Genomic DNA, 15,373 nt, shown 5'->3' with positions numbered 1-15,373 from the left:
AACTATGTAACTCAGCAATAAAAGATGATATGACAATTATGATCATTGCACCTAATAGTACATCTAAAACGGACAATATTGACACGTTACACATGAATCTAAAAAAAAAATTGTACCGTGGCCATACAGCTTTTGCGCAACCCTTGTACCCAACATAACAAATTCGCGTATAATGTAAAATGACATATCAAATTTGTGCCCTTTCATTGATGTAGTGGATACCGTTTACAGTACCGCGATGTCTGGTATTGATGCAAAGCTATTTATTTGTAAACTTCGTACTTCTTTCGTTTCAAACTTTCAAATTTTCGAAAACATTTTTAGCAAATTTCGCGCCCTGAATCGAAATTCGGTTCTGTCTTTGACAGGAAACTATTGCGCCCATAAAAACCAGTGCACAATAGGGCGCGGTGGGGTGTGGTGCTCTGTGCCGTTGCGAACATGCACTACACCCATTTTAAGATTTTGACTAGTATCATTTGCAATCCACATATGCTTTGCCCGTTGTCATTTCACGCTTACAGCTACTCTCCATTACGGGAGAATGAGAATTTTTTTTAGTCTCTGATTCTGGGGTGTTACAGTACCGTGTATAACGCCAAGTACACAGCATGAAGACGGCGCGACACGCTTTTACTTCATCCACATATTTCTAATTCCTCAATATATGTGAACATGGAGCGAAAAATAAAAGGCCTAGACGATGTTTTTTTAGCAGTAGACCCACCTATGCGCAACTTTCTTTTCCTCAAACCAAAGAAATAAAATAAATGAACGGACACACTTCAACAAACACTCGCCTTTAGACGCTGTTTTTTACAGCCTTCGATATTGCCGATACATTAGAAAAATAAAATATAAAGGAACATACCAGTGCTGCAACCTTGAGGTGCGGCTCTGGTCTACGCTAAATATAGGCAAAGTGCATTCGGCAGGCAGATGCTTTTAGCTTATTTACGGGTGTCGACGTACAAGACTCAATTTTATCGCGTCTCTCTTTTTCATTCTGAGCCTTGGCGTTATTGCAATGTAGGGCTTCACTGCTTATTTTTCTCTTACGTGTCTCACATAGTGGGGTATTACCACTTCCCTGCGAGGCATTCCGCAGATATGTTTCTTGTTTTCTTTCCTCGAAGTCGCAATGTAACTAGAAAATTGGAACATTTTCGAGACCTTAGCGAAGGAGAAACGGAGTATCAGTAGGAGCACTTCAGGCGCGTCGAATATATACGCCTCTTGGAAAAACTCTTTCTGCGGCGACAGCAGTCAAAAGCAGGCACGCTACATGCTCCTCAAATAGTCGCACTTGTTTATTATCCCGGTTTATCGAAGGAAACGTCTTCCGGCATCTACCCGAGTACATGCTTCAAGACGGTCTTTATTTGTTCTGTGCCTTCTACAAAAAAAAAAAGAAATATTTATTTCCAGGAACACAACTATAAATGCCGGATGTCCGCATTCTCTAAAAGCAGCAGCGACACGGAAATTTCGGTACCGTATATTGTAGGGATACTTTTTGCAAATATTTTTGTCTTGTTCTCCCACGTTGGCTGGTTGAACACAGCGCCCTGCTTCGTTCTTGAGGTTTCTACCGAAGCGATGAAGTCCAAGAAGTGATGACCTCACAATTTGTAGTTTAGACAACCGCTCAAGCAACAAAGCATTAAATATTTGAATAGTGGCACCACCTGCAGGGAACTATGGTACTACCTTACATGCAATGTCAGCACTGTCTGATTCACAGAGAACGGAATACAGGGAGGTGACGTGGCTATTAGATCAACTCGTCTTGTTAGGCACTGTCCGTTCAAATTGAAGAGCAGAAGCGGAATCTTTGGCAGACATATTCTACACAACAAAGTGAAACAGTCACACACAGAAAACGATGATGGAATAATAGGCGAAGAGTCTATCGACCAAGCTCGAATAATTATTTGTGTCCCTGTAATAGCGCAATAATAGTGTCCTTTATTAGTGTCCCTTTATTAGTGTCCCTTTAATAGCGCAACCATAGTGTCCTTCGCTGGCTGCCTGCAACCACAGGCGATTCTCCAAGGTAGGCGGTATCTGTACCTGGTGAATGGAGGTTTGCGAAATTGATCACGAAGTGGTAATTTACAATCACGAGCACATAGGTCGAAGGGATTACCATTTTTACGCCCGGAAATAACTGGAACTAAGAATAAACCAGAACAGGGAGTTTTAGATAAGATACACAAATTGTCATTGAATGACGAATCATTAAATTATTTGTTAATTAACTGAGTCTTTTATACAATTTATTAAACCATTCAGCCTACAAACTACACTCGCACTTTGGCAATGCCATAAGCAGGCTGAAGTCAGGCAAACTGGGAGTGACTGGCAGGCGTGGCCGAGATGCTAGGTTATTAGTCGGTGCCACATAACATGAGCTCCATTTGGGCAAACTGGGTCGAGACGAACAATATCTTCTATTCGTCTTCCTCTACTTCAATTGCGCCACTGCGCCACCTAGGGTTTTTCTTGTTGTGGCATAGATAATTGAAAGAGCGACGTTCAACTATAGATTTCTAAGGCATAACCGTTCTCAGTAGGCCCACACGACGATCCGTTAACCAAAACAAACTAAAGGTGCAGGGATCACTCGAGGCAAAACAAGAGAGGAAAAGACAAGAGGTTCACTTTTGTATTTTCATGACACGTCGTCTGCTACAAGACGTAATTTCTCTCCTGTAACGGCACGCTTTCCATCGAAGTTTCGTGGTGCCTGATCGCTTCCTGTGTAGCAAGCGGGAGATTGCGGGTTTCACTCGAAACAGGTGAGTGGTATCCGGATGGAGCACAAGTGCGACGGATTCAGCCGTCGACATACAAGAAGAGCTTTAAAAGCAGGCCGTCGGACGCGTCTATGGGAAGAGCGATTTAATTTCCACGTTTGCCACGATATGGCAACACTGAATCGAACATTGTACACAAGGTTCAAGAATTGCTCGTCTCAGCTAGGAAGAACTGACCTAGGGGATCTGGAAGAAATAAAATGGAGCAGTGGCAACATGTCGAGAAAGAGTTTTGAGACAAGGTGGCAACGACATATGCTTATGCTATTTCATTCGGGATAATTTCATCCCATGGTTCTCATTCATATTACTTCAAAGGAGAACAAAAATCGCGAGTCTATTGGACAGTTCACGCACGATGATATCAGAATTCTAGAAATCTTGAGATGCTATGGCGCAAATGAGATGAGCGTGAGAACGGGAGCCTTTTTCTCGTGAGCTAACAGAGGGATTACCAGTCCTCGACTTGAATGTATAGAACCGTAATATCGACTTCTTTCGATTTCTTTCAGCGCAAGGTATTGTGCAACTCAAGATAACCGCAGCGAGAGGAGTACATGAGGACGGTCACGTTTTAGACCCTCAAAGGGTGCGTCGAGCCGCCGAATTTCGTTGGGTTTATATCTTCACGCTTGCTTATACCGCCAGGCCGGAAAGGCCAGGGCTGCGCCACATCCAGGCGACCATTCTGTCTTGATCCTCTTATCTCGAATGATTGACGATACCGCTTTCCTCGAGGGGACAAGCTTCCGCCCTCTCATCAACAATGGCATGTTCGCTGTTTGTGTTTATATTTACATGTTGCAGCTGAGATGAGAGCCATTAATTACCTGTGTTGGTTTTGTTTTCTAACGCCGGTCAGTCTTGTTTCTTCCAACACATAGGTCAGTTTCTCGTTTTCTAATCGATTGCAACTTGCTCCAACATCGTGCTCTCATATATTAGGCTAATGAGTCCACGTCATAGGGCTTTAATTTCTTTAATGCTATAGATACAAGACCTGTCTCTCAGAAAAATATCTTTGTCCATAATATAGGTTATAAGTTTCTTTAGAAGATAACAAGGTATCACAATATAGAAACGTGAGATCTGTAGCAAACAAATTAAGCTAATATTCCACAGATGTGAAACTAACAGTTCTTAAATAGCAGTATATTCGAACTAATTCTTGTACTGCGAAAAAAGATAAGGAGTCCCTGCATGACGCAGTGTAAGGAGCAAACAAGAAACCAGTATTGCACCTGATTAATGCGTGCCCCAAGACTGCCATGTTAATGAACGTTACGCGAAACGCCCGTGCTAACACTGTGACAGATTCTTGGGCTCAAGAATAGCCGGCCAAGCACGACAAGCTAACCTTGACGACAGCACCTCCACCACGACTACAACACCTTGAAGAAATATGACACGCTTCTGCTACTCAACATGCCTATTGAGTGTATGTTTACTGTAGAATATTGCAAAATAAATCTGGAATAAAAAAGGCGGGCCAGCGAGCGTCTTGGCTGGTGCACAGCGAATTATGCAAACTTGTCAAAGCAAACAACGCTTCGCAAAGAAAACGACCATCTCGCATATAGCTTTCGAATAGTAAATCTTACTTTGCGCATCATTTTATTCGGGACTACACTATTTTCGCGAGTGTTTTTTTTTTCTTTTTTTTTTTCATATCACAGCAACGTAAATGCGGTTGCCAAGCAGCTCACACTACGGTAAGGGTTATGGACGCCTTGCTCGCTCCACCAACTTCCAATACACGACTTAAGTTATTGAGCTATAAGAACTGAGAAGTACTCAGTTACGCTTACAGACACAACTGTTCTTTTTTAAAGATTCTTCAAAGGTTAGGAGAACTCTTAGCTATAAACATGACCGCATCATGAGGCATCATGAGTAAAGATCAGCGTTCGCATGAACGCGCGCTTTAGTTGGATTTTTCTGATTACTGCAATGGGCATGGTCGTTCCATCAGTTAAGTTACAGCCCGACCAGAAGACGCCAAATGTGAATATTTTGGCTTCGCTGATTATGCTAAGCGATTGGTAGAAGGTAGCGTCGACGTCCTTGCTTAATTGTCTCGTCACCGTAAATTAAAATATGGGATTTCGGTAGGACGCGCTTTTAATAGTGTTGGCGGGCAATAAGCTTAAAATTCCGATAATTTTCCTTACCAGACTAAATTATAATTTTTTTTTTTTTGCTTTTGCATTCCAATATAAAACGGCATTACGGGCTATTCTAGAAGCAAAGAGTATACCGTAACGCAGGAGATATGCCGATTCACGATACCGCTAGCTTAGATGAGCAGCAGTCTCTGAGATAACGGATCCCGTCGCGATTTCAAGGAGGAATTTCGGACTATCGCGGCTGCATGCGGGTATCGCCACTCTTTAATGAGATTTTCTCTAAATAGTTCACGTACCTGAGTAATTAGGCAATCCGTACTAGTATCGGCAGAAAAAAACGCTGTCTGCGCGCAGGCCTGTCAGTTTGTCGCTTCCGCATTTAGATACACGACCTTGCCGACTCCCAATTTCTAATCTAACGATTCTTAATGCAGCTGTGCACGCCCACCGTCCACTATACAACACGGTGGTTTTCTTTATGTTGAATTTGAGCATTTATTCGTTTCTTCAACAGGTGCTTTACTGCTAAAGGAGGACTAATGAGCTCTACATTGCACTAGGCATTCGGAAATTAGTGAAGCCAGCCGAATTTGATTTCTATGAACTACCTTTAATCTTTCACCGAGCTCTTTCAACGCTCCTCCACTGGCGCCTTAATTACATGGGTGCATTTAAGCATGGCGGCTTCCTTGCGAAATCTGTACTGGAGGATTACAGAATACAGAAGCCACTACTTTCCGCATCAACTTATCACTAAGACGCTCGCTCCACCTAGAGGCGTAACTATTTCTTTCTATAGTTGCTTTCCAATGTTCTCCGCCTACGCATGTCATTAGCAGAAGCTACCCGCTAGCCAGTAAAGTGTGCTAAATATTGATCGGAGCCAAAAGAAAATGTACCGCACCAGGTCAATTAGAGCAAAAGTTAAGAGCGTCGTTCTTAGTGCTCGCATCGTGGAGAGAAAGGCCCCTAAGCCGCTTTCCACGCTCACATTCCGCTAATTCTCCTTCAGCTAAACAAACTGGAATCTCACAATCCGCTTACACATTGGCCCGCCACCCTCTTATCCTCTGTCTCTCTTGCCGATTCCAGGAAAAAAAAAGATGGCCAAGAAGCAAATGCTCCGTATTGATCCCTTTTCGCTCTACACATAATCGCAGCTTTCAAGAGCGCCTTGTTAGTTGCAGAGGAAGTCAAAAATTGAAGATTCACTATGTGCACCCTCTTTGAGAACGAAGCTTTTCGCCTCGGCTTTCGGCGGAAACGGTGGGAGGGATGCTGCCATCAGCGTTACCCAAGCATTTAAACCCCAGTTTATACCCTTGTGGGAACGGAGCTGAACAGTTATATTCACGTCAGCCATCCTACAAGATTATGACGTTTTGAAAACTACTCCACATGTTTAGCGGATTCGATTCTTTATTCGCTTACTAAGTTTTTTACTATGTCTGCCGAATGTGCTCCAACTTATTTTTATTTTTCTGTTAATTTCCTTATTATGATTAGGGTCCCCTGCAAGTAATTGACCTAGTTAAAAGCACTCCTTCACAGACTTTAGAGGCTGACTGGCGATCCTGAACTCTTGTGCCCTTGCCCGGCTATTGATCGTTATCTTTGTCCTTCTACATATTATTCTTCAAACCCACTCTTATACGCTCTCTGTTAAGATCCTCAATCATTTGTAGCACTCCGCCAGTGTTGCTGGACAGTACAATGTCATCTGCAAATCGAATGTTGCTGGGATATTCGCCGTTGATCCTTACTCCTGAGCCCTTCCGGTTTATTAGGTTGAATACTTCTTGAAGCACGCAGTGAATAGCATTGAAGAGATTGTATCTCCTTGCCTGACCCCTTTTCTTGATAGGTATCTTCCTTACTTTCTTGTGGAGAATCAAGATAACGGTAGAATCTCTGTAAATACTTTCGAATATATCTACGTAAGCGTACTGTACTCCTTGATTACGTAATGCCTCTACGACTGCTGGTATCTCGATTGAATCAAATGCCTTTTCGCAATTTATGAAAGCCACATAGAGAGGCTGATTGTATTCTGCGGATTTCTGAATTACCTGATCGATGAGATGGATGTGATCCATTGTAGAGCATCCCGTCCTAAAACCTGCCTGTTCCCTGGGTTATCTTGGTGAATTTTTTATATAATACAGGAAGTAAGTGAATGGGCCTATAATTTTTCAATTCTCTAACGCCTCCTTTCTTGTGTATCAGTATAATGTTGGAATTCTTCCACTTCACTTTCCACTACACTTTCCAAACACGTGCAACACGTTGAGTTGTACAACACTGAATACACGCCAGGAAGCGATCACTGTATCCCTATCACTTTAATTCATACCCGGCCTCTGAAAAGGTCACTAACTCAGGCGAAATTGCCAAACTGGACTGCTTTCCGTAAGTCCCTGCCACAGACCAGTCTTCTTGAAGAAGCGTACAGCTCGAGGGTTCAAAATCTCATGACAACACTCAAGAAACATGTGACATGCATACAGATTGCAGAGGACTGCCCAGCGGTGGATAATCATTTACTCCATTTCTGGGAAGCGCACCGCAGTCTCACGAAAAGATGGATCCGACTTTTCCCTAACACTTTATTGTTCGTGGCACTCTTGAAACATTTCGATTGTTCCTTTACTGGCAAGTACCAGTACTGTGGGGAGGTGGTCGACACCTACTACATGGATTGGGCTTGTCAGCTTAACTCAGCTCTTTCCTCCAACCCTAACCCAACCCGAGAGAAGTGGGAGGTGGCGCTGCTTTGTTGCTCGGATCTTCAGGGCCAAACCGTCTGGGTCCGGGGGGCTAAACTGGCGGCTGGTACCAACGGGGTACCTGAATAGGGACTACATCCATGGCGGAGCACCTCTCTTTTTTGTTTTCAATAAAGGCTCTCAAGTAAGCAAGCGCGGCCGAGCGTCGTTAGACGCCGGGCGCGTCGGACGGCGGTGGCCGCGTCCGTTTACGTTGGCGGCGCCAGTGCGTGGAATCATCGGTCGAACTATACACCAGAACACCGTGAATTCTAAGCGCGCCGCCATATTGATGAGCGCCGGTCGCGCCATCTATCCCAAGCGCCGCGAAGTAGCAGGCCTGGGCTGCCACGCTGGGAGATGCGACCCGACGCGAAAGCGAAACTTGGGCTTTTTAGCTGGGCGGAAGGCGTGTTTCGCGTTTTTTCTAACCTGTCATTTTCGCTGTCTCGATTCAATCAAACTTCAAGACCTCATTCAAGTCCGCAATGGTCACACTGAGTGCTGTGCAGACTGCAGAAGCGAATATATCGGGTAGGTACGCTATTACGTTTGTACAAACCGCGCGCTATATGCTAGAACACGTGTGAGCTTTTTGGCACGGAACCTGTGAAGGATTTTACAGCACTGTGTTGGTGCCACATTTTATTAAAGCACGCAGAACATTGTCCTCTGCACTTTCATGGTCACTACTGGGTTGGCCGCGTTTGGCAACCAACTGGCGAGGTCGTTTGACTGCCTGATTAGCAGACGCCTGCCCTTCACCACCTGCACATTGAAAACAAAATAGATGTTAGAGTAAGAAGGGCTGTAGTTCTTTCCCATGCCGTCACTGTTGCGAAGATATAAAGTCCTCTCAAAATGAAATAGAAAATACACCAGGGCAATTGTATCGTACAACCACTTAAGAGTACAACATTCAGAACACAAGCCTACAGCACGCGAACAAGCAGCATATGATGCTAAACCTGCACTCATTGGAAAATGAGGAACTGCAGTAGTTATAATGTTCAACACAATGTGCAGTCAAAGCCCGTTTAACAAGGCGAGCATGACAGATGTAGGTGTTGTACAGAACTGTTTCGCTTGCGCGAGGCCATATCGGATTGTTGGCGTTCCCTCAGAAAAAACAGTCAAAAAAAAAAAACTGGTGAGAACGAGCAAAATTTTGTTACAAAAAAAAAAAACAACGATTAAGCACCTTATTTTCCTCGCTAAACAGCCCGCACGCAGTTTAGAGCTCAGGAGGCTCAAATGAATTCGTTACGAATGACACCTGCAACACCAGCTCGGAAAGACAGGCGCACTGCAAGAACACCTTCGGCGACGAGCAGTCGTCTACGTTTTTGTGGACGCATGCTACGTGACGAGCAGACTTCGGTTTACTTTCATTAGCAATAACGCCCACCAGCAGGGCAACATACTATTGCCTACAACTTGTCGTTTACGCTTAATGGTCATGCCGTGCACCAGCTGCAAGTATCGCTAACCGCAAGCTCAACTGTTCCGCTTAACCGTCGGGAGCTCTGCCTGAATGAAAACACGAAAAGGCTTGCCTTCTTGTTATAGCCAAGGCGAAGCACCGGCGCGGGATTCTGCTCTGTAGGCTTGTTGGCCAGAAAGTGCTCGGAGCAAACCTGCGTGTTACACATATTACGTTCGTAGGGCGCAAAGTTGAACGTGGCACCAAAATATACACAGATCGAATACTCACTCGTGCATTTTCACTGGGTTGGTAGTTCTTCCTATTCACTGCAGCTATCCACCGGTAGCACAGCTTGTCGTTCTTCGTTGCGGATGGAAATCGGTGCAGGCTGAAAGCACCGCACCGGCACGATTCCCTACGTGTATTGTGCTCTTCGCAAACAGCGCTGAGCAACCTGCCCCTTTTCCGCTGGTTATTTTGGCATCCAAACACGACACAATGATGCCCAGATGACTTCTTGTACTTTGGATCCGCGTGAACGGGCACATTTCCGCACTTTGGAGTCCTAGAGCTGGCGCTTGCCATGCCTACTGGTCGCCGGCGAACACACTTTGGCAGCCCAGTACAATATGGCGCTGGTCGACCGGGCAATCCGGGTGCGAGAGTATGCGTTCGGTTAGTCTGGGTGCGAGGCTAGCGTATTCTGGTCTATAGACGCTGTACTGATACTGATGCTCATCGGGGGTTATAAAGGCAGGCCCGTGGGAAATTCTTGCAGAAATTTAACGCCTTATCGCCTATAACTCAACTGCATGCGACACGTGCTGTTGAGAAATGGCGAAAAAAGACAAAGGATAATTCATTCTCTTTGATACCTGCACAACGCGTACGTCTCCACAGGAAGCGCAAGCGCAGGAGATTTAGGCAAGCGCTCAAACCCTAACCCTCTAGGAGTGTGGTGAACTACAGCGGTGCAGGGCAGTCTCGACTACTACTCTTAAGGGGCTCACTTTTTACCGATATTGCTTAAACACCCTCTGCGAAAGAGGGCCCATTACGAATAGGGAGCGAGCACAGTTGCGAGCGAAGAAACTTTATCAGGAATGCCTGCAGAACGATTGAAGCCATGACGTCTTCCCGGCTTGTGGCGCCTCTACTCCGGCCATGGCCGCACTAGTGTCCCTTTGGTCCACCGCACCCACCCTTCTTTTGGATTGGCAGGCTCTCTCCGGTTTTGCTCAGTCGTTGCCTTTCGAGGGCCGCCGAGATCTGGATTGCCTGGGCTTGGACCTCGTGATCGTAGCACCTACTTGCGGCCTCGAGCCGCGGTGGGATCGTTGTCATCGTTGCAGCTTCGTACCTATTCTTGGCACAGTGCCAAAAATGGGAGCTGCAGTGGCTCTTTCCTTTCGGCACACACAACACAGGTCACTCACATAAACACTCGGACACACGTACCTCATTAGCACTGGGGTGAATAACGACCCCGTCTTGTCGGTATAACACCGCTCCCTTACGGGTCAACTCCGGATGAGCTGGTTGCATATATCCTTCTCTCTAGTCTGTACCACTTCACAGGTTCGTTGTAGGAGATGATTCTCTCCTTGGCTTCCTACCGCCACGACGGGTCGACCGCAGTAGCGGCACGGTTCGTAAGCCCTCGCGCCGCCGCGTTCGCCGTCTCATTGTGGTTTGCGTTGCTACGATCCGACACATCACTGCCCATGTGCGCGGGAAACCACTCGATCATGACACACCGATTTTCACTCGCGAGATCGACCGCACGCTACACACGCGTGGCTTCACCACACAACCTTGCTCTGACGTAATTGTTCACTGCCGTCCTAGAATCACAGAAAACACTCGTGCACACAGGTTTGGCGATGGCCAGGGCAATGGCCACAACCTCGGCTCGATGCGCCCCTCGAGTCTGCACACTCGCCGCAGTTTTCGTTGCTCCGGTCGATGCCCCGACGACTGCTGCGGCGAATGCCTTTTTGTCATCTGGATACTCTGCCGCGTCCGCAAACACTGCACTCCTGTCTTTGGCATGAAGATCGATGAGCGCCTTAACCCTCGCCGCCCGCCGCTCTTTGTAGAACTCAGGGTTCATGTTTCTTGGCACCGGACATACCCGTAGCCGTCTACTAATTGCGTCCGGTACAGGCACTTCTGCATTTTCGGAACCGATTTCCTTCAAACATTTTTACGTACGACCCCCCTGGCTCTAAAATAAGCTAGGCAGGTATGCTTTATAAAGGGCGAACTATGTAAAATTAACTTACGCGTTTGGTTATGTCATTTCAGCAGCGTAGTACCCATGTAGTACCCAGTACCTAGTGCACAAGATGTTTCACGTAACGCAGCCTACCCGCTTTTTTGGAACCAAGATTTAGACCATGGGCCCTATAACGTAAAACTATTCCAATATGTTTCTATTCCAATTTCCTGACGTCAAATTTGCGTAACCACCGACGCAAGCACCGGGCGGTCACCCACAGGGTTGTCTGAACAGACCAATCAAGCGCTGTCCTCATTCATAGGAGGTCACTTTTGTTTGCTTGAAAAACGAATAACATTGCCTACACTGAGCGGCTTGTCGTATCTAATTGGCTGACAAGAGGCGAGGAGAACGCTCAAGTGGAGAGGGATTCGATGGGGCTGAGCCACTGCACTGAAAGTCGATAACCGGATGAAGAGGGTGGTGCCGGCGGCTACGATTGGTCGGATTTCCCTTATTTAGCTTGCGGTGGCTGGTCGAAAATCGCGGCGGCATGCAACGGAAGCTCAAGAATGACGCTAAAACGGACCCTCAGCAAATAAGAGTTGGCAGAATGAGGGGGTAAACGTGCCGAAAATGCTCGAAAACGTTACACGGCCACGCAAGAAGTTTTATTATACGCAAACACACCCATGCTCTCCGGCAGGCGCGAGTAGCCCGCGTCTGAGCGATCGGCGGCAGCCGTCTTCTATTCCTTTCGGAACGGGGCAGCCTGCGGCTATTCCGAAAAAATTCAGTTTTGTTCGGCATATTAATACATCTTTATCGCATACACGTCACTTTGACGCGGTGAGTTCTTGCGGTTTTGTGACGTCGCGTGACAGGCAGGTGAAGTGGGTGCAGCCCGAAAACTTTTTACCAATAGCTGAGGGCTAATGGCGAAAAGGGGTCGAATAAGAAATAACTGTTTTTCTTTCTTCTGTCAAATCATGCATAATCAGTGTGTACACATCATATCAGATGGGGAGGTATCGGGGTTTTGGTGACGTCGCGTGACAGACAAGTGAAGTGGGGGTGGTCGAAAAATGTTTTTGACCAATCGTGGAGGGCTGATAGCAGAATTGGAATAGAAAAGTTTGGAATAGCTTTACGTTATAGCACCCCATGACGTAGAAACGTTGATAAACTGTAGCCCACAAACATACAAAGCTGGGCTATGCCCGCTGCGCAGGTTCCTTGTAATGCTGGTGGCAACTACTTGCCGACTTTGCGCATCCAATGAAAGCGCACGTGATTCTTGATTTGGTAGATGGCATGAACAAAATGGGCGGAGGCAGTGTGTCTGAACACCGCAAGCGTTAAGACGACATCCAAAGTGCTTCGAGGACCCTTCGCATGTTTTGAGTTGCCTTGAACGCTGGTGTAAAATAAGGGCCCATAATTTTCGAACGTCAAAAACCACACGCTTCCCCAGAGAAAATAGGGTACGTCACTTCACTAGGCTTTTCCAGCTTCAAGAGCCGGTCACAACGTAAGAATACAGCGGTAACCAAAGCCATATGGCAGTTCAGATATTATTTGTGTACGTCTGCCAACCAAACACGTGCGCTCATTTGCGTGATGCGGCGGCTTAGCCGAACTTCGGTAATGTTGTAGCGTTGTAGTTGACGATGAAGAATCAGGCAGTCTAGATGTATGAGTGACGGATCAAACTCATATTTAGGCGTCGGCTATTTAAAAATAACTCATCGTGCATTCCAGCTTAATTGCTAGTGCTCACGTACGTTCCAGGATGAAGACCATTCTTCGGATATAGGCAGATGTGTTCTGCGCCGAACGATTGCATTAGACCAGTCATTAGGCGGTGAAAAAGCTGGGTGCGTAAAGAAAGCAATCTACGTAGTTTATTATGAACTATCATTTATAGCATAAATCCCTACTTACTAGGTAAAGGTTTTGTTATTTTAAAATATCAACCTGTAATCTGGACCGCTGAGGCACAATGACACCGACAAAAAGTTGTTTTCAAAACGTAACTGACTATAGTGAGGAGGCCCTTCATTCTAGCCATAACACTATACTGACGGCTAACAGCAGTGGATGCAAAATCCTGTGTAATAGTAAACAGTTCGTCTCATTTTATGGCGCGGCGGAAAAGCGTCGGGTTCGTAATTATAGTGCCGTTAGTTCTAATCTTGTTGTGGGAAGTTTTTCCTTAAGGTGTCTGCGTTTTATTTTTCAAGTTTGTCATCTGCTGTGCTTGTTCTCTTGTCCTATATGCTTCACCACCACGCCTGACACGTAGCCCACCTGCCAGTGGGAACGAAGTGACCCGTTGCGCAGCCCAGGGGAGGGGGGGGGGGGGGGGGGGCTTATGTAGATGCCGCTTTAGCGGCCGCAGGCCAACATACAATGGCGCGTTGTTTAATAGTTACTGCATAATGATCCCCCTCCAACATCTAGCAAAACTTTGTGCACACGACATGCGATGGAATAAAAAAAGGGTGCCCTCAACTTAGCAATGAAGGGGACCGTCAAAATACTGCATAGGCTTTTAGGACGGGCCCCATCACCGTAGTGAGTGCCTTTCGAGACGGATGAACAGACTGCGTTTAGAAGCTGAAAAGAGTAGACTCTATTTAAATAGTCGTGATAAATGTTGAATATCTGTAGTAAAACCCTAATTTCCTATACTTTGCTATATAATTTCGAATAAATGCTGCTAGAACAAGTCGACGCCATGACAGCCTGCGTAGAGCCTTCTAAAAAATTTGGGCTATGGTTATGAACACTCAGAACCTCGGCAAATACTTTCACATAAGGTCTAGATAAGGCACGACAATGTAATCCGCACTTTAGGGGCGAACTTTTAGCTGCCGCTGCTTTTCAATGTGCTGACAAAATGGATCTCTTCAAGTTCTTTCAGACGAACTTATCACACATCTATGTTTTCCAATGAAAACGGTAGAGCCATGTTTTGGGAGCCGTCAGAGGGTACGCAGGAAGTGTCCTGCTGAAGTTTATTGTCGCCGCCTGGCTGAAAGCGTAGCTACAAAACAACTTCGCACTACCCTAATGAAGGCGACTATCCACTACTGAACATTTCCGATTCTTCGTCTGACTGCAGGGAACTCCATACCAATGCTCTCATTACTGGCATTATACGCCATGTACGAATTGTGGCACAGCAGGCCTACCGCTAATTATAAATTGCAGATTAGCTGCCGCAATCGATGCGTCAGATGATCAGCGATATTAGCTCGCAAGGAACGTGCGCGGCTCCACTAACGAACCCCGGCTGCAGGAAAGAGCGTTTGGGCAATACCGGCTAGATATAATTGGTGCCTACGCCTAGAGCATATGCGGCATCCATTCGGTCAATACCGAGCTCTGCTGCTAACGAAGAAAACGCAGTCGTGCGCATCTTTTGCGAGTTACGGAACTGAAAAGCCCCACCGGACAAACAGACGAGCCGTACCCTGCTAAAGCTCACGCCTCCCTACCAGCTAAATATTCCATTAACGCTGCGTGACCCTAACCCTTTCAAAGCAAAGATTTCTTCGCCTACCTTCATTTCTCCCCATCTACATTTTTTTTCACGCGCATGGTGTTCTGTCACTTGTGTATCTGCTCGGATCCTCCTGCACAGCGGCATAAATAGCCTGGAATTTTGATAGACATAGTAGTGACAACCAGTGGACCACTGTAGAAGGGACCTCTTGAACAGCGTATGAAATTTAAACGCTTCTCAATTTTCTTAAATTTCGTATGTTTAGTCTACCCAATGATTGGGCGACTGGGTGTTTGCCATTGAGTATGTGTCCATTCCTGGCAACCCCATAGAATTCGTATGTGTGTCGTACTTCTAGGCATGTACCTCTGCTCAACATGTTTCTCTCTACAAGCGCCACACATCACCGTTGACCTCGCTGACTGCATTTCGAAATTTTTTGGTGATCGGTGTTCTGAATGAACGTATAGCTTGGATGAGGATAAAGTTGGAACCTGTACGATGG

Source organism: Dermacentor andersoni, chromosome 7 (genome assembly GCF_023375885.2).
Source record: "Dermacentor andersoni chromosome 7, qqDerAnde1_hic_scaffold, whole genome shotgun sequence".
Lineage (NCBI taxonomy): Eukaryota > Metazoa > Arthropoda > Arachnida > Ixodida > Ixodidae > Dermacentor > Dermacentor andersoni.
The sequence above is the reverse complement of the archived record's forward strand: the minus strand, read 5'-3'. Positions refer to the sequence as shown.